The sequence below is a fragment of the Bos indicus genome, chromosome 9, assembly GCF_029378745.1.
Source record: "Bos indicus isolate NIAB-ARS_2022 breed Sahiwal x Tharparkar chromosome 9, NIAB-ARS_B.indTharparkar_mat_pri_1.0, whole genome shotgun sequence".
NCBI classification, from domain to species: Eukaryota; Metazoa; Chordata; class Mammalia; order Artiodactyla; family Bovidae; genus Bos; species Bos indicus.
The window spans coordinates 67,064,916-67,092,135 of record NC_091768.1 but is presented as its reverse complement, the minus strand read 5'-3'; the positions used below and the strand labels follow the sequence as shown (position 1 = coordinate 67,092,135).

Genomic DNA, 27,220 nt, shown 5'->3' with positions numbered 1-27,220 from the left:
TCTTTGCAATCCCATGGACTGCAGCACGCCAGGCCTCCCTATACACATTACATTCATCTTATTAATTCCATTCATAGCTATTTACCCAGTTGAAACTGAAATATCATATGTTCACATAAAAACTTGTATGTGAAGATTCTTAGCAACTTCATTCAAAATAGTTAAAAACAGGAAGAATACAAAAAGTCCACCAGTAGATAAACATGTAAACACATTTTGGTATATCCATATAATGCAAATACATCTCAACAAAACAATGAACCACTGACAGATACTAAAAAATATTTAGCTAGATAATTTCATACTAACAAAAGATTCAGACACAAAGAGTACATTGTATATGATTCTATGCAGGACAAATCTTATTTATAATGACAAAGTATCAGTGATTGCCTCTGGCCAAGGGAGAAGAGAATTTGTGTTTAAAGGGAGGGATTGATAAGAAAAAAAACCCAAAACTTGGAAACAGGCAAATATATGATTGTCTGTCCTTTCAATGTCCTGGTAGATCCTTTTGTAACAGGTTTGTCTAATAAGGATTTTCTAACCCCTAGGGGCATGTACCTTTGATTATAGTATTTTGCAATTCTGTAAGGGTAGGTGTTGGTGAGTATAAAACTGACAGACAGTGAAGCAGATGATTCTGTTTCTATAGCAATGCAGATAAATTTTATCCTGTAGAGAGGCAAATTATTTTCATGCCATAGAAAACCTTACATGTCCTATAGGACACTGAAATTTTTATATGTAATTTATAAATCTTAATCTAGCATTTTTTTCCCATGGCTATAAATAATTCTATCTACCTTATAGGTTTTTTTTTTTTTTAAATCAGCTTTACCATTTTGTTGATTCCATTAATAATGAGTTAAACACATTTTCCATATACATCATTCTTTAAAAACAGCCTTCTCCAAAGATTCCTATTGGTTAAAACATTCAAGTTACCACCTCATTCCTGCTGCCCATTACTGTAAATGTACTTACACCGTCTCTGAACGTCTTTAAGCACTGACACTTAGCTCCTGCCATTCTGGATCCCATCACCCCTAATATATCTCACTGGCAGATCTCCTGTGGTCATCAGTAATGAGTGACTAGAAGACAGTCACTACTAGGCTTTCTAAGGACACTGGTGGTTGATGCCTTATTTAAGTCAGGATCTTTTGGGTCTCTTTAGAATATATGATGAGGTAGTGCACAGATCATACATGATAAATATTTCAACACTTATACTTCCTCAGACTTTTAGATTCCTTCCTTTACATTATGCCAGGGAAGTTCCAGATACCAACCTCTTTCAGTCTAAGTTTCAATCAACAACAAAACAAATTATTAAAGCTACTTCTAGTTGTTCAAGTTAATATATAAAATCTAGAATATCTAATAAATTTACTCACTTCAAAAATTGATTCAGTCGATAGTTGGATGGCATCACCGACTCAATGAACATGAGTTTGGGTAAACTCCAGGAGTTGGTAATGGATAGGGAGACCTGATATGCTGCAATTCATGGGGTCACAGAGTTGGACACGACTGAGAGACTGAACTGAACTGAACTGAGTGCTACATTCAGTCCTCCTTGGTCTAATACTCTTAAAAAACACTCCCACATTTGTTCCTCAGGCATCTGCAACACATATGGGGAAATTTTTGCAACTTTTTGGTAAATGAGCCACCTCTTTCCTGCTCAGACTTTGCAACTGGCACTCTGAAGGATGCTGAGTAACAACCAGTTATGAGTCCACTGGCAATAAGGGTACTTGAGGGGTGGGGTAGGCAGGTCCCACCAGTGATTATAATCCCCAGAACCTATGCATATGATACCTAAGATGGCAAAAGATTTTTCAAATATGATTAAGTTAAGGATATTGAGATGATTACCCTGAATTATTCCAGTGAGTCCAATGTAATCCCAAGGTTCCTTAAAAATGGAAGAGAGAAAGGGAAAGAGAGGTCAGCATGATGGGATATGAGAAGGACTCAGCCATCATTGTTAGTTTTGAAGATGGAAGATGGGGTTCATGAATTCCAAGTAGGTAGAAAAGGCCAAGAAATGGAATGTCACCTAAACTCTCCAGAAGAGACTATAGCCCTGGAGAACTAAGATCCCTCAAGCCACATGATACAGCCAAAAAAGTAAATAAAAAATAAAATAAAGATTAAAAAAAACTGGAAACATTCCTACTTTTTGTAGCTTGGCAAGTTTTGTTTTTGTTCTTACTTTCTTATAGAATCCCAGAATGCAGTATATTAAAAATAATATACAAAATATGTGTCATTATCAGAGAATGTTTGCATTCTGATGCATATTTTTATTGTACTTTTAAATTGTCACCTTTTTCTTAAAAATAGTTTCCTCTAGCAATAAGTTATACTGGATTTTATGAAATGTAGACATAAATATCAAAAAGCATATATCAAGAAAAAATCGGTCCGTTATACAAATTTGAAGGATTATTTTTATATACTGCTTAAAAATGTTCTACTGAGTATCTTTTTTCTAATCATACTTTCAAAGTATCAATATACTAAATAGTCCTAGAGTTCTCCTTTCTACTCTCATGATCAAAAAAAAAGACAAATCTATTCCTGCTAATTATGAAGGAGAATGAAATCTATTTCATTTTTATCATTTAAACATTTAGTACTGATTTAAAATCCAACCATGGCAGGGAGACTCCTCTATTTCTTTCATTCTAGCAAAGAGATGGTGAAGTCAGGGACTCTATGCTAAGACTGACATTTCTTTACACTAGTGGATTTTGTAGGCCACTCCCAGTCCCTGAAGCCACTTAAGTAGTCATTGTTCCTGCCTGTCAAGCAAGATAGTTGTTAGCCTCTGTGAATATTTCCCTAATAGCTCCACCAATCATTTTTATCTCTGCTGCCAACCTGAGATTTCATTAGCAAGTGTGAAAAATGCTCACAAAGTAACATGAAGAGGTACTGGACCAAGTCAGTCTTTCTGAGAAATTTTTACTTATATCTTGTGAGAACTGTTACAGTCCTAGGAAAGACTTTGGAAATCACTATATATCTAATATTATTCTTCCCTCTCAATAAAAATAGTAATGTCTATTTTCCCCAAATCATGGAGTCATCTTAGCTTTTCTTCTTCTCACATACCACACCCAAACATCAGCAAAGTGTGATGGTTCTGCTTTTGAAATGAAGTGAGAATCTCATCCCTCTACAGATCCCGCATCTGTCCAAACATCACCATTTCTCACCTGTTTTATTCTAATAGGTCCCACTGTATCTGCCTGTTTCTACATTAGTCCCACTACAGTCTATTTTTACACCACACACAGGCATGGTTTTAAACAAACACACACCAGATTATCCCCTTCCTCAACTCAAACCCTCTAGTGTATGTCCATTTTATAGAGAAAAAATTCCAAAGTCCTTATTAAGGCCCACAAAGCCCTTCATGACCTGTCTCCTGACAGTGTTAGAGCTGCATCATTCTATGCAATTCCACAAACATGCAAAGCAAGCTCCTCCCTTGAATTGTTCTTTCCTCAGATATTGCCCTGTCTCACCCTTCCACTTAATCTGTGTCTGTAACTGAAGTGTTACTACATCAGAGAGGCATTTTCTGACTAGCTAAAACAGCACCCCTGTGAATTTCTCTGTCCCTTTCTTTATTTCTCATATTAGCATGCATCACCAAACACACATACATGCATACATATGTACACATGCATATGTATGTAGACATGCGTATAAGTATGTATGTAGAGACATGTACATATATATATACAAAATTTAACCAAGCAAACTATAAAACTGTAAGATCCAAGATTATAAATTCCATGAGAGCAAAGACTTTATTTTATTGATTACTCTGTGCCCATAATAAGGCACTGATCAGACCTAAGATAACGTCTGAAACATAGTAGGCACTTAATGAACTTTTTAAATAAATGAATGAATCTTTACTAAAAGAATATAATCCAGATAAGAGTTTATACACCTACGTATTTAAGAGAAAAAGAAAGCCCAAGATGCAACAGAAAATAAGAGTATCTTTCAAAGCTCAAACATTAAGTTGAAGGACATGAATGAATTTATACAGTGAGTATGTGAATAAAACACAATGAATTATTTTGATCTGACTGGTCTGTTTCTGAATTTATGCTCCTGAAGAGTCACCCAAGAAGCAGGTAACTTAAGCAGGGGCTGACAGATCCCAGCTGTGTAACGATGCCTCTTTTCATCCACTTCTCCCTAGCACCAGAAAAGGAATATTCACCATCACTGTCTGCTGTCCTCTAATTTTATTCTCCTAGTTGTAGTACTGTCGGAACTTACGAAATTTGTGAAACTACAGTATGGAAATGCAAACCAGATTGGTTTGGATGAGTTAATCAAAATTAGTCACTAGGGCAAGAGCTCTGACATTTTTTATCCTAGATTAAAGATTCTAATGGTATGTTCTAAAGCCTAAAATAATAAGACAAAATCTGCTTAAATACTGGTAAAATTGTGTTGATAGCTTTTAGTTCATCAGGAAGCATCAAATTAAGACTAACTCGAGCAATTCATATATGAATATTTCTCTGACAAAACCTCTGCTTTACAATATTTAAGGGAAATCAGTTAAAAAAAATTGTGTCAAAGAATCCATGTGCATTTGTGAATTAAATTGATAAATCATTACTGACACTAAGATGAGATTAAGAGGAATGTAGTAAAACACGAAGTATTAAAAAGAATGGGAGATATGGGTTCCAAGTCCTCACATACTCTTTCGGATGGTGTTGGACAAAACTGACTCTCAGTTGCCATGTTAAATAATGTACTAGATACAAGTTTTTAAAGGAAGGGAAAGGATATCAAAATTATTTGTGGGATTTTATCAAACTATCCATGTCCTTCTGTAGCTTCTCAGTTCCTCATCAAGATGCTGAACTTCCACCCTTTCCAGTTATTATGTGTAGGAGCTGGCTGTTTCCATCATGTGTCTTGAGTAGGGAGAAAAATGGTGAGGACCACAGGGAAATAATTCTTTTCAACTCTAAAATCTCATTTGTTATACAGAAATAAACCACAGGTAAGTCTTCAGAATGTACAAAATTATCAAGATACTTATCCTAGAGGGATGATTATAAGGGTTCCTTTAAAAATTATCCAAAGTTGGTAGCTATCTTCCTGGTTTACACACTCCAAGTACAAGTATTTCCTTATATTCCATGTAACCATTGTTCTGCTATAATTTACAATCTCTATTATTCCATAGCGGAGAAGGCAATGGCAACCCACTCCAGTACTCTTGCCCGGCCCGGTAGGCTGCAGTCCATGGGGTCGCAAAGAGTCCGACACGACTGAGCGACTTCACTTTCACTTTTCACTTTCATGCATTGGAGAAGGAAATGACAACCCACTCCAGTGTTCTTGTCTGGAGAATCCCAGGGACGGAGGAGCCCGGAAGGCTGCAGTCCATGGGGTCGCACAGAGTCCGACACGACTGGAGTGACTTAGCAGCAGCAGCAGCATTATTCCACAGAAACAAAATACGTACTTAAAATACTAAAAAAAATTCCTCTTATTTTATTTGAAATTATTTCATAGTTCTGTTTTCCATCTTCTCTTCTAATAATAATATTCTCTGGAAGAATCAACCTTAAATCTAAATTTATAAATTTAAATAAATAAATTTAAAAGTTTCCATTAGTTCTAAATGTAAAAATTTTTCTGATTAAATGAATACCTTAGGTAGCAATTAACTCCTTTTTCATTCCAATTACATTGTATTTTATTTCCTGATTTTCTGCTTAATTTAATAATGGGAAAGTTGTGATATTCAATAAGTATATATGATCTGGAGAGGAAAAAAACTGGTGATGTGTGTAATTTTGTGCATTTAATTTTTTTTTTTTCCAGATTTAAGACTTTTATTTTTTCACACCCAGGCAAGCCTGGGAGGTTGGCCCTTCCTGCCCTCAAGACCCCTACCCTTCACAAGGAGAAGAAATGATTACTTTGACTCCAGGGCTCAGCGAGTGCCTAAGCTTTGGCAGTGGCCTTGTAATGGGTCAGAGTGCAGGCAGAAGGGTCTGTGGCACTGGTCCACCTAAAAATATGGAACACTTCACAAATTTGCATGTCATCCTTGCACAGGAGCCAGCTAATCTTCTCTGTATCGTTCCAATTTTAGTATATGTGATGCCGAAGCGAGCACTAATATCTGTTTTTTATATTTTTATGATGTTTCACCAATTTTTTTAGAAACCAAGTCTGTAAGTGATCATTTAAAATTTTTCAAATTCAAAAATCATTCTTTAAAGTATTTTTAAGTTGTTGTCGTTGTTCAGTCACTAGGTTGTGTCTGACTCTGAAATCTCATGGCCTGCAGCATGCAAGGTTTCTCTTTCACTATCTCCCTGAGTTTGCTTAACTCACATCCATTGAGTCGGTGACGCCAACAACCATCTCATCCTCTGTCACCTCCTTCTCCCCTTGCCCTCAATCTTTCCCAGCATCAGGGTCTTTTCCAATGAGTCAGCTCTTCACATTAGGCAGCAAAGTATAGGAGCTTCAGCATCACTCCTTTCAATGAATATTCAGGGTTGATCTCCTTTAGGATTGATTGGCTTGATCTCCTTGCTCTCCCAGGGACTCTCAAGAGTCTTTTCCAGCACTACAATTCAAAAGCATCAATTCTTTGGTGCTCAGCCTTCTTTATGGTCCAAGTCTCACATCCATACAAGACTACTGGAAAAACCATAGCTTTGACTATATGGACTTTTGTCAGCAAAGTGGTATCTCTGCTTCTTAACACACTGTCTAGGTCTACCATAGCTATTCTTCCAAGAGGCAAGTGTCTTTTAATTTCATGGCTGCAGTCACTGTCCGCAGTGATTTTGGAGCCCAAGAAAATAAAATCTGTCACTGTTTCCACTTTTTCCCCATCTATTTGCCATGAAGTGATGGGACTAGATGCCATGATTTTTGTTTTTTGAATGTTGAATTTAAGCCAGAGTTTTCACTCTCCTCTTTCACCCTCATCAACAGGCTCTTTAAGTAACAACACTAAAAAAAGATTTTCAGTCATAGTTAAGACTACCAATTATAGTTAAATAATCATGAAATCTATAAGCTGATGATCCTAACAATCTGGAAGTGTTCCTTGTAACACAGGTGGCATCAGTAGCCAAATTAATGGGCTGTTTTGAAGACAACAAACTCCTTTCTTGCTTCTTAGAAATATGTTTGTTTCTGGTTTGAAATTTCCATTAATAGAATCAGTTATCTTGGATAACTGACACTCATGTCAAAAGACCACTACTACCTTGGGCACGTTATGTGAATTGAAAACTGGAGAATTAACCCATTATTATTCACACACAACACAGCTAAGTTTTGTCAATTTGCTAACTGTCATCTTGAAAAACAGGAAGAAGAGTGCTGAGGAAATTATCCTCATGAGAGAAGTGACATTCAGAGAGAAAGTCTTGGGTATAGGATATAGTACAAGGAAGCTGAACTTGGAAAATCTTCAACAGTGGGGATCCGGGCATTCATCCTAGTTGTAATGTGAATAGGGTTACCAGATACAATACAAAACCTCTAGGTAAATTTGAGCAAATATTACAATTTGGAATATACTTTTGCTTTAAAATAATTCCTTGTTTATTTAAAACTGAAATTTAACTGGATGATGATTATTATTATCACCATCATTATTGTCATTGTTGCTATTGTTTGGTAAGTTGGAACCCACAGTATGAAGGCGACATAACTTTGGCTAAGTAGTTTGAGTAAAGGATCACTGTCCATTGTCCTCTCACCATTGGATTTATTCTTATTTGCAGCTACAAATAAAGGGGGGAAATCTGCAAAATTTAGGTTGCTCACAGAAATGTTTTTGCTTTTGCTTTTTCAAAATTCATCCACATTATTACACTCTTCAAACATCAACTCCTCCACTGAATGTATAGATTATACAATGAATTGCACCAAGCATGACCATGATATAAAGAATGTAAAAAAATTTCTTTCTTTAGTGAACTTATACTTTTGTAGTACAGCAAGAACAAGCACGCAAATTAGTAACAGCAGAGAACATGTTATAGATATATAAACAGAGAACTGAAAAGTACTGGAAGATTTCAGGGGAAGAAAAAAGTATTTCCAGATTGTTTGAGGCCTAGGAGTGGCTTATGTTTCCTGTCATATGACACCTTAGTTATTGTCCAACCACAAGCACCTAGAAACGCTAGGTAAAATATAGAAAACAAGCTTTTATAAGCATATTTTATCTCATCTGAGGACGAGGAAATTCCCAATTGTTGCTGAAAGAATGAATGAAAGAAGAAAGAAAAGAGAAAGCAATGACAACTTGCATAGTATGCTAAAACTTCAGGACGATTCTTCATGAAACATTTATTGATTTTCATAAACTAAAGGCTTGTATTTTAAGGTCCAGATAGAAGTAAGAGACAAGATCTTGGACAGAACTATACTTTGTACCCATGCAGATAAAAAGGTTCAGATCAGATCAGATCAGTCACTCAGTCGTGTCTGACTCTTTGCGACCCCATGAATCACAGCACGCCAGGCCTCCCTGTCCATCACCAACTCCCGGAGTTCACTCAGACTCACGTCCATCAAGTCAGTGATGCCATCCAGCCATCTCATCCTCTGTCGTCCCCTTCTCCTCCTGCCCCCAATCCCTCCCAGCATCAGAGTCTTTTCCAATGAGTCAACTCTTCGTGTGAGGTGGCCAAAGTACTGGAGTTTCAGCTTTCGCATCATTCCTTCCAAAGAAATCCCAGGGCTGATCTCCTTCAGAATGGACTGGTTGGATCTCCTTGCAGTCTAAGGGACTCTCAAGAGTCTTCTCCAACACCACAGTTCAAAAGCATCAATTCTTCGGTTCAGTAAGGGAAAAAACTGGCCTGACAGCAAACACAGACAATAGGGATAATTCTGTATATCTAAGAACAGAAGGAACAATATAAGACAGTGGAAAGAGCTTCTGCTTCTGAGTAGAATGTGGAAAAATGCAAAAATAAATATTTCTCATGGTAGCCGCAAGAAACAATGACAAATAACAAATTCTATGGAAATTTTATGGGGATATCAAAGGTTGATGGATTCATGGAAACTTTAGAAGCTAAATCCAGCAAGAAATAAACCATGCACAGAAAAGTAGTGAGTCAAGACAGCCTCCATGCCTGGGGCACTTGTCTTTTCTGGGTACAAGTGGGCAGTAAATGGGCTTGGCATGGAAAGGGTTTGCAGAAATGAGGAGAAACCAGCCTAGCTTTTTAAACTTTCACACTGGCAGAGAGGATTAAATTCTGGAAGAGCCCCAGATATAAAAAACAAATCAATGTGCCTGACAATTTCTCCCCAAACTCCCTGAATTTTGGTGAACAGTGGCAACAGAACAAGAAAATGAAACAGAGTGCAATGTTATGCCTTCTGAGGGGCAAGATTTCCAGAGTCCCCCTGGAAATAAATCCTCAGAGTCATACCTGACAAAGGCATTAAAAGAAAAAAGTTACAGAACAATATCTATCATGAATATAAGTAAACTTAATCCAGGAATATATAAAAACAATATATGTTGACTGAATGGAGTTTAACACAGAAATACAAAGTTGGTTTAATATCAGAACATCTGTCAGGCTAATCCACCATATTAACAAAATAAATTACATAATCATTTCAGAAGATACGGAAAAAAATATTTGACAAAACTTAACACTCATGATAGAAATCCATACCTACTAGAAATAGAAGATCATCAGTCAAATTAAGGATACGTACAATAAATCTATAAGTACTTAAGTAAAACATCAAATGCTTTCACTTCATATATATATATAAAAAAAAAAAAAAGATGCCCACTGTCAACACTTTTACCCAAAATTTCACTGCAGTCTTCAGAGGGACGATAAGGCAAGAAAAAGACATTAACTTTGAAAAAAATAATAACAATATGAAAGCTAGAGGTAAAGCTGTGTTTATTCACAGATTGTATCATTGTATGTAGACTTAAATAATCTATAAAAACAAATGACTAGAATGAATAAATGAGTTTAGCAAGGTCATAGAATACAAAGTCAGTATTTTTTTAAAAATTAGCTTTCTCTGTATTAGCAAGAAACTACTGTGAAAGGAATCTTAAAAAAAATACCTTTTAAACTGCTATGTTTAACATGAGTAACCAACAAGGGCCTATAGTATAGCACATGGAACTCTCTTTAATGTTATGTGGCAGCCTAGAGCAGAGAGGTGTTTGGGGGAGAATGCATACACGTGTATGTATGACTGAGTCCCTCCCGCTGTTCACCTGAAACCGTCACTACATTGTTAATCGACTACACTTCAAAGTTAAAAGTTCAAAAGAAAAAAAGAAAAGAAAAATACAGTTTAAGTATTAAAAGAACACAAAATATTTGGAAAGAAATTTACAGTATAAGATATACCTGTCCCATACACTGAAAACTACAAAAGTCATTTGAGAGAAATTAAAACAAACAGAGGGATATTCTCTGTTCATGGAGGAGACTGATTCTGTGAGAGGCTGCCTGCCACAAGGCCTTTCTCGTTCATCTCTCCAGTCCTGGTGAGGAAAGAGATTCTGTTTCCCTCTCCCTGCTCCCTCCCTCACTTTCTTCAGTAGAGCTGCAGGCTATAAAACTACTTAGCTACATCTCTAAAATATAGTTGTTGCCCTCAAGTAATTTACAATATTCACAGAAGACCAAAATTTCCCTGATTTTTAGCAATGAAACATACATATTAATTTTTCCAATATTGGCCCCAAAGGCAAAATAAATTCCCTACAGGTAGGTCTTTATCTACTTTGTCTATTTAAAAAGCTCCATTGTGGACCTAGAGATGATCATATTAAGTAAAGTAAGTCAGAAAGAAAAAAACAAATATCATATGTTGTCACTTACACAATTAACTTATATTTGAATCATAAACAGACTCACAGACAAAGAAAACAAACTTACACTTACTGAACAGGAAAAGGGGGGTGGGCAAAAGGTAAATTACAAGTTTGGGATCAGCAGATAGAAACTACTGTATATAAAACAGATAAACAACAAGGTCCTACTATGTAGCTCAAGGGATTATATTCAACATCTTAAATACACCATAATGGAAAAGAATATGAAAAAGAATATATATTACAACATTGTAAATCAAATATACTTCAATAAAAAATAAAAACTGTAAAAAAAAAAAAAAAACCCAGTGTGAAACAACAACAAAAAACTATATCATACAAGAAAAAAAATCAACAAGTTGGTTGCAGTCAATGATTATCATAAAGTTGAAATCAATTCATTTGCTAACAAATGAATGCTACAAACTTTTAAAAAAATGCAACTACCTTACTCAATAATAAATCAAGGGCAAAATGAACCACAATAAAAATTTAATATGTATTTGATCAGATCTAATTAGCATTTAATATGATGTCTAAAACTTTTTAATAGTGTCTTTATTGTGTCATACTGGAAGGTGCCTTTTGAACAGGAACTCAACTACAGTGAAAGAACTCAGTGCTTTATAGACACAATATTTCAGGACTAATTTATAGAGGATATTGAAAGTGAATAACCAGTGAGAGGTTTTCATTAAACCTAAATGGGTTATGAGAACTAACAGGAGGTATAAGCTCAGTATATAAGACAGAGACAGAGCAGTTTCTAAATAGCTATCTCATTTGATTCAGAGATGCAAATAAATATATCCATGGATGAAAGTAATTGTTTTAAATGTTGTTATTTGTAAATTGAAATCTAAAAAGTAGTGCTTCCATATGAAATGATTGGTAAATAAAGAGCAGAAATTTAATTTAGATTTAATATTATAAGACATTTTTACGTATTATGTTGTTACTGAATCTCACAAAATATGTTCTTCAATTCATTGTACTTAATACTGCAGTGTGTATCAAATATATGCAAACAGCCTGTGAATTTTAATTTATACTGTCAAAGTAAGTCATCTCTCTTCTCTGGAGGTATGGGCTGAGGTCACAAATGAGAAGACCTTAACTATCATTCATTTTTTCCACTATTAAAGTATGAGTAATTTTGATAAATCAAGCACATCAGCACAATGTCTTTAATTATGCACATTTCTATTTGTTTTATACTCTCCCATGTTTAAGAGGAGCTAGTTTTAAAAGGCTAATCTAAATCTTGAAAGCTTGTATGACTTTAGGACATTACAGCTATTGCAGGAAGAATTAAATGAAGATTTATATAAGACACACATATAAAATACTCTCATCAACACCTTCTTTTTATTTTTAGTGTCTTTAACTAATGTAACTAAAGTTACTGTAAACAGGTTACAATTAACAAATATTACTCTCAAGTAAAATGTATTTTTTCAACATAAGTATCATATAATAGAGTGCTTGTATGATTGTTTTCAACTTTTGCATATCACTTAATGATACATACTCCTAAATAAGTGATTAATTGAAAGTTTTTACACAATGGATACCTCATCAAGTCTATTTAAATTTGAATGTGGGTATAAAGTTATTCTCCCGGTAATCTTGATTTCAACTTGTGCTTCCTCCAGCCCAGCATTTCTCATGATGAAATCTGCATATTAGTTAAATAAGCAGGGTGACAATATACAGCCTTGACGTACTCCTTTTCCTATTTGGAACCAGTCTGTTGTTCCATGTCCAGTTCTAACTGTTGCTTCCTGACCTGCATACAGGTTTCTCAAGAGGCAGGTCAGGTGGTCTGGTATTCCCATCTCTTTCAGAATTTTCCACAGTTTATTGTGATCCACACAGTCAAAGGCTTTGGCCTAGTCAATAAAGCAGTAGACGTTTTTTGAAACTCTCTTGCTTTTTCCATGATCCAGCGGATGTTGGCAATTTGATCTCTGGTTCCTCTGCCTTTTCTAAAACCAGCTTGAACATCTGGAAGTTCACAGTTCACGTATTGCTGAAGCCTGGCTTGGAGAATTTTGAACATTACTTTACTAGTGTGTGAGATGAGTGGAATTGTGCATTCTTTGGCATTGCCTTTCTTTGGGATTGGAATGAAAACCGACTTCTTCCAGTCCTGTGGCCACTGCTGAGTTTTCCAAATGTGCTGGCATATTGAGTGCAGCACTTTCACAGCATCATCTTCCAGGATTTGAAATAGTTCAACTGGAATTCCATCACCTCCACTAGCTTTGCTCGCAGTGATGCTTCCTAAGGCCCACTTGACTTCACAGTCCAGGATGTCTGGCTCTAGGTGAGTGTGAGTGATCACACCATTGTGATTATATGGGTCATGAAGATCTTTTTTGTACAGCTCTTCTGTGTATTCTTGCCACCTCTTCTTAATATCTTCTGCCTCTCTTAGGTCCATACCATTTCTGTCCTTTATCGAGCCCATCTTTCCATGAAATGTTCCCTTGGTATCTCTAATTTTCTTGAAGAGATCTCTAGACTTTTTCATTCTATTGTTTTCCTCAATTTCTTTGCATTGATCGCTGGGGAAGGCTTTCTTATTTCTCCTTGCTATTCTTTGGAACTCTACTTTCAAATGGTTATATCTTTCCTTTTTTCCTTTGCTTTTCATTTCTCTTCTTTTCACAGCTATTTGTAAAGCCTCCTCAGACAGCCATTTTGCTTTTTGCATTTCTTTTTCTTGGGAAGCACATGCTGGAATCAAGATTGCCAGGAGAAATATCAATAACCTCAGATATGCAGATAACACCACCCTTATGGCAGAAAGTGAAGAAGAACTAAGGAGCCTCTTGATGAAAGTGAAAGGGGAGAGTGAAAAAGTTGGCTTAAAGCTCAACATTCAGAAAACTAAGATCATGGCATCCAGTCCCATCACTTCATGGCAAATAGATGGGGAAACAGTGGAAACAGTAGCTGACTTTATCTCTGGGGGCTCCAAAATCACTGCTGATGGTGATTGGAGCCATGAAATTAAAAGACGCTTACTCCTTGGAAGGAAAGCTATGATCAACCTAGACAGCAGATTAAAAAGCAGAGATATTACTTTGTCAACAAAGGTCTGTCTAGTCAAGGCTATGGTCTTTCCAGTAGTCATGTATCGATGTGAGAGATGGACTATAAAGAGAGCTTAGCGCCGAAGAATTGATGCTTTTGAATTGTGGTGTTGGAGAAGGCTCTTGAGAGTCCCTTGGACTGCAATGAGATGCAACCAGTCCATCCTAAAGGAAATCAGCTCTGAACATTCTTTGGAAGGACTGATGTTGAAGCTGAAACTCCAATGCTTTGGCTACGTGATGCGAAGAGCTGACTCATTTGAAAAGACCATGATGCTGGGAAAGATTGAGGGTAGGAGGAGAAGGAGACAACAGAGGATGAGATGGTTGGATGGCATCACTGACTCAATGGCCATGGGTTTGGGTAGACTCCAGCAGTTGGTGATGGACAGTGAGGCCTAGCATGCTGCGTGTTCATGGGGTCACAAAGTGTCAGAAACAACTGAGAGACTGAACTGAACTGATAAAGTTATTCTGGTGAGACGTAAGTTTTATTTACGCATTTAAAACCATTCAGTTTATTTATGAAACTAAATTTCATTAATTAAATTAAATAAATTAATTCACCTATTCATGAAATTAAAAGATGCTTGTTCCTTGGAAGAAAAGCTATGACAAACCTAGACAGTGTATTAAAAAGCAGAGACATTACTTTGCCAACAAAGATCCATCTAGTCAAAGCTATGGCTTTTCCAGTAGTCATGTATTGATGTGAGAGTTGAACTATAAAGAAAGCTGAGTGCTCAAGAATTGATGCTTTTGAACTGTGGTTTTGGAGGAGACAAGATATTTGAGAGTCCCTTGGACTGCAAGGAGACCCAATCAATCCGTCCTAAACAAAATCAGTCCTGAATATTCATTGGAAGGACTGAAACTCCAATACTTTGACCACCTGATGCGAAGAACTGACTTCTTGGAAAAGACCTTGATGCTGGGAAAGATTGAAGGCAGGAGTAGAGGGGAACAGAGGATGAGATGGCTGGGTGGCATCACCCACTCAATGAACATGAGTTTGAGCAAGCTCTGGGAGTTGGTGATGGACAGGGAAGCCTGGTGTGCTGTAGTCCACAGGGTTGCAAAGAGTCGGACATAACTGAGTGAGTGAACTGAACTGAACTGAGTTTATTCATTCAGAAAGGCTTCTGTGACAGTACTGATTAACAGTACCAAAAAAAAAAAATCTGACCTCTCTTCACTGATATGAGAGTTTCTATGGGAAGCCTACCTATCCAACCTCTAACTGCCACCATTAGGCAGCAACATCGATGTAATGTGAGTCAAAGTGATGTCACCTCAGACTGAGAAACAGCCCCGCTTTGTTTACACTCTCTTTTTTTTTATTTATCAACTAAATGCAGAGGACTGTGGGGTCCTAAGGATGGTGGAAAAAGAAGACAGAAGGAATCCAAGGTCCTGAACTACTTAAAATGAGGCAAATTATCAAAAAATAGTTGTATTGGGTGTTACTTGGCAAAATACAATCTTCAGTCACCTAAACCAAAATTTTGTTTTGTGCTGTTCATTAATTTTATAGCATTTGGTATTATTTTAATTAATAAAGACATAAGTAATTTGACATGGGACACTACCTTTATGAAATATCTTGCAATGTAGCATCGGCTTAGTGATTAGGCAATAGACAGTAAGGAAACTGATATTAGAAATGGAAAACACGGATAACTATATTATCCATGGTAAAACATCTATAAACATCAACAGGTTGAAATTTACCCAGCTTTTAGCTCTAGGAGAAAAAGTTTAGAAAAGTCAGAATGTTAATAATTGATTATTATTGTTGTTATTCAGTCACCCAGTCATGTCTGACTCTTTGCAACCCCATGGACTGCAGCGTGTTGGCCTCCCTGGCCCTTATCATCTCCCAGAGTTTGCCCAAGTTCATGTTCATTGCATCAGTGATGCCATTCAACCATCTCATCCTCTGATGCCCTCTTCTTCTTCTGCCCTCAGCATCAGGGACTTTTCCAATGAGTCATCTGTTGGCATCAGATGACCAAAATACTGGAGCTTCAACTTCAGCATCAGTCCTTCAGTGAATATTCAGGGTTGATCTCCCTTAAGATTGGTTATCAGCCCTTAAAATTAGTTATTTCCCCCTCATATTTTGTATTTTCATGTACTTTAAATCTTCACATATCTTAAAGCACCATAAATCATTACTTATTAGTGTTGTTTTTATGAACAATCTAAGTTTGGACTTATTCACATATTCATTTGACCTCCTGAATTTCCATATTTCTATATGAAATTACTACACTTCTGCCTGAAAAAAAAGAAAGTGAAGTCATTCAGTCATGTCTGACTCTTTGCGACCCTATGCACTGTAGCCTACCAGGCTCCTCTGTCCATGGGATTTTCCAGGCATGCCATTCCCTTCTCGAGGGGATCTTCCCAACCCAGGGATCAAACCTGGGTCTCCTGCTTTGTAGGCAGATGCTTTTACTGTCTGACCCACCAGGGAAGTCATCCTGCCTGAAGAATACCCTAAATATTTCTGTTCATTGAGATCTGCTGGTGCTGACTACTCACTTTTTTTGTCTGAAAATATAATTATTTTGTCATTTTTGGAGGATATTTTGTTTGGTATAAAAGTAATGTAGGCATATTTTTCCTCTAATATCTTTTAAGATATCATTCTATTGATTTCTGACTTCTATCTTTCCACTGAGTAATTAGCTGTCAGGTAATGAAGATGAAGTGTCTTTTTTTACTTTTGTTAAAGTTTTCTATTTGACTTTAGTTCTCAAAGTTTTGCTATGATAAACCCAGGTATGATTTTTTTGTATATATTCTGCTAGAAGTTTTCCAGCACAGTAGCACACACACTTCTAGTTATTCTACTGCATCTTTCATCAATTTTAGTAATTTTTGGCCATTATTTATTCAAATATTGCCTATGCCACATTTTCTTTCTCCTTCTAGAACTCTGGATAATATTCATGTTTCCATGTATCTCTGATGTTCTTTCGCTTTCACAGATTCAAATTAGATATTTTCCATTGAATCCAGTCTTCTGTTGTTTCTAATCTTTCAAAGAATTCCTACTTTTGGCCTAAAATAAAGGATTTTTTTTTTTTTTTCAATTTCTGGTTCTTTAGTAACATTCTCTAACTTTTCATCTTTTTACATATTTTCCTTGAACATATTAATTACAGTTATGTTAATATTCCTATCTGCTAACTCTGGTAACTAGATTGCCTGTGAATCTGCTTCTTTTTTTTAATTTTTTCTCTTTATTTCTGATCTTATGATTTTATCTCATAATGTGCCCAGTGTTAATGAAATGGCAAAAATTTTGTGTTAAAAAAAAATTTTAATTCCAGATAATATTGACGTCCTCTAAAGAGTTTTGTTTTTTTAATTCTCTCAGCCTAGAAAATAGAGTTGAATGGAGTAGCTATCATCTTAATCAAATCAGCAACTAAGACGAGTAGAGTCTGATTACAGTTTTATTAAGACTCCTCTGATTTTTATTCATTCCTAAGGTGAGTCCCTCAATGCTTTCAACTAAGATACAGGTGTATTTACTAGTGTCTCCTTCCCTGGTGGATCTTGAACACTATTCTTGTGTAAGAGAGCTAACAGTAGGCCATATCATGTAGGAACTTACATGTCATTGTATGAACTTTGGGTTTTCCATTCATTAAAATGGGGAATCAGTGCAGCTTTTCAGCAAAGAAGTGACATGAAAATTGTGTTTTAATGGATCAGGTAGTTCCTATAATGGGAATAAATTTTAAAGAAACAAGACAAGCGGTAGGAAGAAGCGTAGTGAAATTGTCTCCCTGTGGTGACAAACAGAGTAGCAGTCAGATGCTATGTATACTTTGAATTTACTGCAGACAAGATTTCTGGATGATAGAACATGGGATAAGGAAAAAAGAGAGTAGTCAAGAATGAATTCAAATTTGGGGGCCAGAACAATTGAAACAATTCGGTGATACCAATCAAGATGCAGATGTCTTTTATGAAATTTGGAAAGAACAAGGTAGTGGAGAGGGAGCCCGTTTGGAATTCAGTTTGGGATTCATTAATTTTATTTTATTTTATTTTATTTTAAGCATGTAGATATAGAGTCTGATATTCAAGGGAATGATCTGGTTGGAGAGAGAAATTTGTGAGTGGTATTTTACCACTGAAATTGATATAAATAAAACATGCTGCTGCTGCTAAGTCGCTTCAGTCGTGTCCAACTCTGTGCAACACCATAAGAACCCCTAAATGCATGGAATCAAATTGAAAATGTAGAATATTTTTGTGATTTTTTTTTTCATTTTCATTATTTTAAGGCCATGTTGTCCATAGAGCTGAGATAACTGCCTCAACTGCAATAAAAATAATGGTTTTGCCAGAAGAAATGACTTTATCAATACTCATAGGGAAGAAAATTTGAAACTTTCAACACGTATTTTTCAACCATCAGTAAGGCCCAGGCTCAAGCTAATGTAAAAGATGTTCAGAACATTCAAATTTCTATCCAGGAAGATGACTGGATTTTACCGCCACGGTGCATTCACCCTCTATTCTGTATTCATTTTAATCATTTCCATCTGTCTTTTTCATTACATATCACTTCTTACAATCTAAAAATTTTCAATATATCTTCATGTCAGTAGAAGGCAATAAACTACTTATGACATAATTTTAAATTGTTTGGAAAGAAAATAAGCTGTTGTAATAGAGATTAGGGTAAAAGACTGAAAAAGAAAATACTAGATACCTTCTTATAATTGGGAGTCAAAGATGTAGAGAGCAGCTATATGTGAAGTTGAATGATTTTGACAACAATGTTAAATAGGTTGGTGATACTTGATTTGTTTTTCAATTTCTGACCAGAACTGGCATTTAGAGAAAAGGAATAAAATGTGAGATACATCTGCAAACATTTCAGACTGTCAGTCTCTTCATTTCAAATAAGTTGGCTATAAAAGAAAATAAAGTAATTATCAGTTGAAGAAGGCCAATTTAAAAAGACAATATATATGTGTGATGTAACATTTTTCTAAATTATGGTGCCTATTTGAAAATAAATTTTAAATTTAAAATTTAGAATAAATTGCAGTATTTCTATAATTAGTAGGTATATTTATGTTCAGGGCACTGAGAAATGACACGACATAGGCAAGCTCACTTTAAAAACTAATTGATGTACCATCTGTGAAATATATCTGCAATCATCTATCACTCCCACTAAAAACATGATGGTTTTGTGTGTGAGTACAGGAAGAAAAGCTTTCAAAATTTTTTCACGGTAAAGAAAAATAATAAAATATGTCTAGAAATGTTAAAAAGCAATAATAGAATCTTTCCAATATGTATTTTCAGCCCATGAAAATAGAGTACTTTTTAAAAAAACACAGTGTGTTTAAAGCTCTGTCTTCAAAATATATCCAGAATCCTACCATGCAAATTCTAGAGTCTGGATCACCATTATTTCTTGTCTGTTTTAACAGTCTCCTAACTAGTTTCTCCACTTTGTCCTTTGGTCAAATATACTTTACTCTCAGCACAGCAACAAGAGTGAGCCTTGAGATCATGTGACTCTACTGCTCTCACTTCTCTTTCTAGTATTTACTTCAGTCATTCAGCCACTCCTGTCTCCTTCCCTTCCCCCACCCCATCTCCACCCACCCCCCACCCCTCCCCACTGTTTCCATCACCACAGGCACAGTCTTTTCAGAGATTCCTGTAGTTCCTCTCTTCACCATATCAACAAAACTGACTCTCTTTCTCTTTCAGGTTTTTGGCAAGAGCACCTTCCCAATGGGGCTTACCCTGACTCCATGCATTTAACACTCCCAATCTGCCTACCCTCCTCTGCTTCCTTTTCCAATGGGCGTTGTTCTTCCTTGCTAGAGTGTGAGCTCTGAAAGGGTAGTAACCTTGGCTGTTTTATTCACTGATACGTTTCAAATGCTTAGAATCATTCTTGCCACTTAGTGTTTATAGTAAACATTTCATTAATGAATGAATAAAACTTTCAGCTTCAACTGGGAAACATTATCAAAACTAATTTCCAAAAAAGAAGAAAATTTAAAACAGTTCTATATTATCTATCATCCCCCACCCAAAAAATCAAAAGACATCACACAGGAGATGGATAGTTGTTTCTTTTGGATTCCAAACTTATTTCACCGCTTAATTCCCATATATACAAGTGATTCTGCTTTGTGTAGAACTGTTACATGAGAAATCACAACAGCAACAAAAAGAGAATTACAATTGAGTTTGTTTTGGAAAAGAAATAAGAAGGAGGCAAAGTTGAAAAATATAGTGTTTTGTTTATTAACACAGTTCAGTTCAGTTTAGTCGCTCAGTCGTGTCCGACTCTTTGTGACCCCATGAATCACAGCACGCCAGGCATCCCTGTCCATCACCAACTCCTGGAGTTCACTCAAACTCATGTACATCCAGTCAATGATGCCATCCAGCCATCTCATCCTCTGTTGTCCCCTTCTCCTCCTGCCCTCAATCCCTCCCAGCATCAGGGTCTTTTCCAATGAGTCAACTCTTTGCATCAGGTGGCCAAAGTACTGGAGTTTGAGCTTTAGCATCAGTCCTTCCAATGAACACCCAGGACTGATCTCCTTTAGAATGGACTGACTGAATCTCCTTGCAGTCCAAGGGGCTCTCAAGAGTCTTCTCCAACACCACAGTTCAAAAGCATCAATTTTTCGGTGCTCAGCTTTCTTCAGAGTCCAACTCTCACATCCATACATGACCACTGGAAAAACCATAGCCTTGACTAGACGGACCTTGGTTAGCAAAATAATGTCTCTGCTTTTTAATATGCTATCTAGATTGGTCATAACTTTCCTTCCAAGGAGTAAGCATTTTTTAATTTCATGGCTGCAATCACCATCTGCAGTGGAGCCCCCTAAAATAAAGTCAGCCACTGTTTCCACTGTTTCCCCATCTAATTCCCATGAAGTGATGGGATCAGATGCCATGATCTTAGTTTTCTGAATGTTGAGCTTTAAGCCAACATTTTTCACTCTCCTCTTTCATTTTTTGTTTTTTAGTTCCTCTTCACTTTCTGCCCTGGAGAAGGAAATGGCAACCCACTCCAGTGTTCTTGCCTGGAGAATCCCATGGATGGAGGAGCCTGGTGGGCTACAGTCCATGGGGTCGCAGAGTCGGACACAACTGACCGACTTCACTTTCACTTTCACTTCACTTTCTGCCATAAAGGTGGTGTCACCTGCCTACCTGAGGTTATTGATATTTCTCCCAGCAATCCTGATTCCAGCTTGGGCTTCTTCCAGCCCAGCGTTTCTCATGATGTACTCTGCATATGTTAAATAAGCAGGGTGACAATATACAGCCTTGACGTACTCCTTTTCCTATTTGGAACCAGTCTGTTGTTCCATGTCCAGTTCTAACTGTTGCTTCCTGACCTGCATACAAGTTTCTCAAGAGGCAGGTCACGTGGTCTGGTATTCCCATCTCTTGAAGAATTTTCCACAGTTTATTGTGATCCACACAGTCAAAGGCTTTGGTATAGTCAATAAAGCAGAAATAGATGTTTTTCTGGAACTCTCTTGCTTTTTCCATGATCCAGCAGATGTTGCCAATTTGATCTCTGGTTCCTCTGCCTTTTCTAAAACCAGCTTGAACATCTGGAAGTTCATGGTTCACGTATTGCTGAAGCCTGGCTTGGAGAATTTTGAGCATTACTTTACTAGCGTGGGAGATAAGTGCAATTGTGTGGTAGTTTGAGCATTCTTTGGCATTGCCTTTCTTAGGGATTGGAATGAAAACTGACCTTTTCCAGTCCTGTGGCCACTGCTGAGTTTTCCAAATTTGCTGGCATATTGAGTGCAGCACTTTCACAGCATCATCTTCCAGGATTTGAAATAGCTCAGTCTATGACCTATGACCAACCTAGACAGCATATTAAAAAGCAGACACATTACTTTGCCAACAAAGGTCCATCTAATCAAAGTGATGGTTTTTCCAGTAGTCATGTATGGATGTGAGAGTTGAACTATAAAGAAAGCTGAGTGCTCAAGAATTGATGCTTTTGAACTGTGATGGTGGAGAACTCTAGAGAGTCCCTTGGACTGCAAGGAGATCCAACCAGTCCATCCTAAAGGAAATCAGTCCTGAACATTCATTGGAAGGACTGATGCTGAAGCTGAAACTCCAATACTTTGGCCACCTGATACGAAGAACTAACTCATTGGAAAAGACCCTGATGCTGGGAAAGATTGAAGGCAGGAGTAAAAGGGGATGAGAGAGGATGAGATGGTTGGATGGCATTACCAACTCAATGGACATGAGTTTGAGCAAGCTCCAGGAGTTGGTGATGCACAGGGAAGCTTGGTGCCCGGGGTGCTGTTGTCCATGGGGTCCCAAAGAGTCAGACACAACTGAACTGAATTGAACTGACATATCAAAATACAATAATAACAGGAGCATTTGTATTTTCCAGAAGAAAACATTTTTAGCATGCTAATCAGGAAAAAAAATAATAACATATCTAACTGTATTGTTATGGCCCCAAATCATGATGTAATATATATGAATATATGTGAATATTCAGTCTACTTGACTGACTCAACAAAGAAAGCTCCACTTCTACTCTAAAGATACTGCATCCTGAATGCTGCTAACTATTATCCAAGTGCCCTTACACTTCAGCTCAAAGAGCTCATGCTACAGAAAATCTTCAGCCAGAATGCATACCTTGCTCCATGGTGGGTGGATGAAAAGGCTGGGTGGGTGAAAATGCTGGTCACATAGATAGTAAGATCACATATCTTTTCCAACCTCTGAGAATTAACACTAGTGAAAAATCCTCTGAATGCACTGAATGTGGGAAGGTCTGCAGTATTAGCTTCTAACTTGAATGTCAGGGACAGAGAGAGGAATGTGCTGTGAATGTGGGGAAGAGTTCAGGTAGAGAACATCCCTGATCTGTAGAGAAGCTATAGTTATTTAGTAATAAGTATTCATTTACTTATTTTCTAATCTACCTTTTTACACTGGCAGGAATTCTCATCTGTTTCATTCACTCTCACACCACCAGAACAAAGCACAGAGCCTGGTACACTAAAATACTGATGGAGTTCATACCAGCTTAACACACTGATTATTTTCAGCTGAAAGCACTTGGGAAGCAGCAGATACGAGGAAGGGGTCCCTAACCTCCACCTTTCTAGAAAAGCAGGTCATAAAATTACCCATGAGAAAGATGTGTTTCCTGCACTAGGGAGAGAAGAACATTCTTATCACACCAGAGACTAGGAATCAACAGCAAAATCGATCTACACAAACAAATCTGCTAAAATAACCTTTTCTTCCATTTTAATCACTGCACCACTATCCTACTTGCCCCTAGCCCCAAACCCTTTCTCTTGTCCTTTCCCCACAATTTATTCTTTATTTTAAAAGATTTTAAAAGATACATTTTTAGACCTAATGGCTTGTTTGAATCCTCATTTTTCTTTTAAAAAGTCTCATGTACATGTATTAAATGAAATACATGGTTTTTTTTTTTTTTTTTTCCTGCTAATCTATGTCTGTTTAATTCTCAGGCCCAGCTACAGAACTTAAGAGGATAAAAACAAGTTTTCCTCTCCGAGTCTGAATATTTTTTTAAGTGGATATGCTTCCACTAGTAGAATTGTATGCTTACCAAGATTCAGTTGATTTCCCTAACTGTTTATGCCAGTTGAACTTGTTACTACAATTATGTAATTAAATTAAATTTTATGCAAAGTGATGAAATGTGTCTGATGATGGGCTTGCTATGTAAACTAAGTTAAATGCTGTGAAAGATTTCATAATTGTGAGTCACTAACATATTCTCTGTTGTATGAAGTATAGATGAGAAAACTGTTAAAAATTGACAGGAGACAAATCTAGAAGGAATTTGCACTCAGTTTTTTTTTGCAAGGGGCATGGGTTCTCATTCTAAGTTTAAGGAAACCAAAATCAGAAATTAGAGTGCATTATAGATCTGTTCATATAAGAAGGGAAAAGTAAAACTTTTCTCAGCCAATCCATCAAAGTAAAAATTTTGGATCTCCATCAGCAGGTTGGCAAATAAATACAAACTGGCTTTTACAATTAAAGTGGAATGTTGAAATACATATCTATATATTTTTTCTAATTATATTCAACTTAAAACAACTATTTCAGTCAGCTTTCTACTACGAGCCTTGAATTGAAGGACACTGTTATACAACATACAGAACATGTAACCTGATACATGCTTTGAAAAGTTTTTTTTTTTAATTTTTTCATGTTGTTGATGAAAGTAATCAATTTTTGACAACCATCATGAAAGAGCATAAAAATATTGTAGTTTTAATTCATGCTTTATCTGGGAAAAACTATTAATATTGCTCTTCCTTTGGAAACATTATCTTTGATGAAAACGTTGTTTATGTAAAAAACTGTTCCAGACAGGCCAAGTTTCCAAGGAAACATGCTTCAAATTCTTCAACAGAATATGCAAAAGAAAACCTCTGAGTGAGGGACATTGCCTGAAACAATAAGCCAATTCAAAATAAAAAGAAACAACTGGCAAAGTGACTCCAGTGACTTTGTTCAAAAGCCATGAAAATCATTCTCTTTTGCTTTACAGATTTTAGTACCCAGTACCAAGATTTGCCTATTGTCAACAGGGGAGAGATTAAAAATAAATTGGGTTTGAATGCTCTTGAATTTGTGTGGTGGTGTCTTTGCCCCTGAATGATATCCATTCAGCTAGCTGGTTGTTGAGATTAAATTGCCTTGTAAGGCAGTATGTGGCAGTTTTTAGCATTCTTTCTATAGCTGAAGTCAATATGACTTCCCTGATGAAGAATGGAAACAACAGAGACTATAAAAAAATAGAGGAAACAAGAAAGATCCTGCTACGTGTAACATTATAAGTTAGTTGTGCATCCAGAATACAATTACAAAGATTTATCGTTTGACCCATTAAGTAATTATCTTGCTGTTTAGTCACTAAGCTGTGTCTGACTCTTTTGAGTCCCCATGGATTGTAGCCTGCCAGGCTCCACTGTCCATGGGATTTCCCAAGCAAGAATACTGGAGTGGGTTGCCATTTCCTTCTCCAGGGGATCTTCCCAAATTAGGGATCAAATTTGCCTCTCCTACACTGCAGGTGGATTCTTTACCATCTGAGCCATCAGGGAAGTCCTTTTATCACTACACAAAAAGAGGAGGAGCAAGAGAAGCAGCAGTGCTGTAAGACACAACTACCTCTGATCTCTATAACCCAAGAGCTGAAAGTGAAAGTCACTCAGTCGTGTCCAGCTCTTTGCAATCCCATGGACTATACAGTCCATGGAATTCTCCAAGCCAGAATACTGGAGTGGGTAGCTTTTCCCTTCTCCAGGGGATATTCCCAAACCAGGGATCGAACCCAGGTCTCCCACATTGCAGGTGGATTCTTCACCAGCTGAGCCACAAGAGAATATATAATCCAAGGTGTCAGCCATACTATCTACTCTTTTAAATATGTAAGTCAAGCAAATAGGTCTACAACTGAGATCAATTTGTTACTTTTTACTTTTTTAAGTTTCCAGTAAAAGCTCACATTAAATTTTATAAAACAAACTCTTGAATAAATTAGAAATTTAATAAGTGAAATTTCTAGAAATAATTATATCAGTGCCAGTTAGTAGCCTAAATGTGCATTAAAAAACCAGTAAGCAAGTTTTAATACATGGCTTCAATATAAGGACTAACCCTGCTTGAATTCAGTAAGCTTGAAGTTCACAAGCCAGGACCAGATTTCCCTGTTTTCGATGTTTAAAAGTTGCAAGATCAGAAATCATGAGTGAAAACAAATTTAAATCGATCTTGCTATATTTTCACACTTTCAATAATGCTTATGTTTTATATTCTGGCCCTACAAACATAACAATAGCAAAAGACCATTTAATAATTATTATTAATAATTCATACACTGAAAATTTGGTTATTATAATTACCATAACAAAATGTTCAGAATTAGTCATTTATTTCATTAAAATTAGGTGTTTTGACCTGTGGTTTACTAGATTAGTAATTATATAGGAGTATGTGGTTAACATTTTAATAAATCCACTTAACTTTGCACATTTGTACTATTGCAATGTCTGACTTGCCCAATCAATAGCTTTCACTTATGAAGACGAGTTGCAAAAAATAAATGTAAAAAAAATCATCCTTCAAACTAAAATATTGAATCTCAATTCACTTATCCAAAAAGACAAAAAGAAAACCCAATGTCTTTAAAGATCTCTTTTATATTCCATTAATTTCTATGAAGTAAAATATTATAAAGGAGTTGCTAGGAATCATACCACGGCATTCATTTAGAAATACTGCAATGTTGAAATAATGAAAAATTATTAACAATTAAAGTTCAACCTTTCTCTGAATTTCCTTAGTATCAGTATGGGTATGAAAAACTTTTATTGTGAATGTGAGCTATCTATGTCTTTTGAATTTGTTCATCTCTTCCTTAATATTAATAATAGCGAATCATCTGTTCACCATTGCTATTCACTGTGTGCCTTTGAGTACCATGTAGAGCCATCCAGAATTGCTTACTACTTTGTTTATTCAGTTGATAAATTTGAGCAAAGTTCGATAGGTCAAGAAGTAAGCTTATAAAAGAATAAAAACAACAGACCTTAGAATTTTTGCCAAATAATAGCATTATCCTTTGACTCTTGATTAAAATGAAGTCATATGAAGAGCCAAATAGAATTCAATAGCATCATATCCATATACATTTTGGTAACAGATTTTATCTGATTGTTGAAGATTTAAGAGTTTTTCCTCAGAAAGATGGGAAATAATAATAATTGAATAGTGGACATGTTATTCATGGGTATCTAACCAACCACATGGAGGTATGCTAAGTACATAAATAAAACTCTCTGCATATGCGACCAGGGCTCAATGCTGAAATCAAGGGAAGAGACAGTATATAGAACACATACTATAATATCATGCAGAATATAAAATATCATGTCTGTTATATTATTGTTTCTTGCTGAAGAAGATGATAGGTAACAGAGTTTTTACTATGAGCCAGGTATTTTCCATGAATCAATTTCATTTATTTCTCAAAGAGTCAATGGGATAATTAGTGACAGTAGCTCTATTTACAGAGGAAGATATTTCCCAAACTACACCATATTAGCTTCCTTAGTTAAAAAAATGAGTTTTTAAATTC

The 27,220-nt window shown here is 36.3% G+C and overlaps 1 non-coding gene across 1 annotated transcript; it reads right to left on the bottom strand.

Annotated features, from left to right (window-relative positions):
• Positions 1–6,081: 6,081 nt before the first annotated feature.
• On the bottom strand, positions 6,082–6,187 carry LOC139185053 (U6 spliceosomal RNA). Its single transcript, XR_011568638.1, has one exon. It is a non-coding gene; the product is annotated as a U6 spliceosomal RNA (small nuclear RNA).
• Positions 6,188–27,220: the final 21,033 nt, after the last annotated feature.